This window comes from Rhea americana, unplaced genomic scaffold (genome assembly GCF_003343005.1).
Source record: "Rhea americana isolate MKP2758 unplaced genomic scaffold, rheAme1 scaffold_227, whole genome shotgun sequence".
In the NCBI taxonomy this organism is placed as follows: Eukaryota; Metazoa; Chordata; class Aves; order Rheiformes; family Rheidae; genus Rhea; species Rhea americana.
The window spans coordinates 1,015,698-1,017,300 of record NW_028186343.1 but is presented as its reverse complement, the minus strand read 5'-3'; positions in this window follow the sequence as shown (position 1 = coordinate 1,017,300).

Below are 1,603 nucleotides of genomic sequence, written 5' to 3'. Positions count from 1 at the left end.
GGCGCGGGCAGCCCCCGCCCGGCCTGCAGGGGGCGCTGCGCCACCTCCCAGCAGGCCTCGGGGCGCAGGCGGGCAGCGGCTGGACTACGCCTCCCGGCGTGCCCCGGGGCCGCGCGGAGACTACATCTCCCAGCGGGCCGAGCGGCGGCGGGGAGGGCCCGCTGGGACGCCAAGGGGGTGAGCGCGTCCAGGTTGCGATACGGTGGCCCCGCGGGACCGATAAGCTTAGAAACGCGTTAATGTGCCCCCCCCCCCGGGGAGGGCAGCCTTGTGAGCGTCCTGTCCTGTCCTGTCATGGCGGGAGGGGGCGGTGGAGATTAATAAATTTGTTGGTAGGGTGTAACGCGACCTGTTACACAGCCTTCTCGTTCAGAAATACGGAAACTTCAACCAAAGGCTGCACAAGAAGCGTTTATATTAGGCAACACCTACCCCTGGCATGTCCCGTCCCTGGCTGGTTTTTCCCTAGGCCTGTAAGGAAAGGGCTGAAAGGTCTCGGTGTCACCTGAGCAATCACTGTCCTAGGGGCCTCCGGTTACAGTCAGTGCTAGAGTGTCTTCTCAAGTGGGAGCACTTGGCTCACTTTGGAGGTGCTCTGGGATGACAACCACAAACACCAGGGGCCTGGAAATTCATATCATGTAACTTCAGTGACGAACGATCGAACTGGCCCTTGCAGCTATTGCAGATTGTGTAAGAAGTCAAATGACTTGATTTCAACAGATGAGCCAAATGCAGCTAACGTTAAGTGGCTAAGGCATTTTGTGCTTKTGGTTATTTAAAAATATATAACTGCATACTTATAAATATCCTTTCTTGGATTTCAGTATTCTCCATCTGAAATTTGGAGGATCCAGCTACCTGCTGAACTTTTTAGAGAGGTTTGTAGAGGCAGGAAGAATGGGATCAGGTTTGGGATGAATGGTGCTAAGAAGGGTGGCAGTGGGCTTTCCAGGCCCCCCACTGCATGCCATTTTCTCTTCCACCGTAACACAAGCAGCTTGTTCCCTCTTGTTTTCTGTGGGGGCATGCAACGTAAAACGGACTAAGAAYTGCAGCTTCAGAGTGCACAAGCTGCATCTGTCAGTTCTGTAAGTCGCCTCTGGAGCAGCACCAATGTTCTTGACAGGTCTTGACTGTRCTGGCACCAGAAAACAGCTAGGGAAGATGAAGGCCAGACTTGCTGCTTTGTAGAAGTAAAATTATCAGCTCCACCTACATATCTATTTGCTTCAATGTTTGCAGGAATTTGGGTCTACCTGAAATTCCACAAGCCGTAACAGTGGAATATCTTGCACCATTCTCTGCTATTCATAGATGAATGGCCAAGGAAAGGTCAAACCAAGGGAGCGATGCCAGTGCTGAACGCAAGACTGCAAGCGTAATACTTCTCAGAGCAGTCCTCCCCCTTGATTAGCAGTACAGGATCAACAGCAAGCCGAGGCGGCGGCAGCTGAGAGCCGCATTTCGCCTTCAGTCTTACGGGCAGCGTTCGCAGGGGCATTCACACCGTTATTATTAATTCCCGCACTCCCCCTGTCTGGGCTGGCCCTGCCTCGCGTTGCTCCCTCCTGGGCCGCGGCTGCCGCGGCGCCGCGCTCCG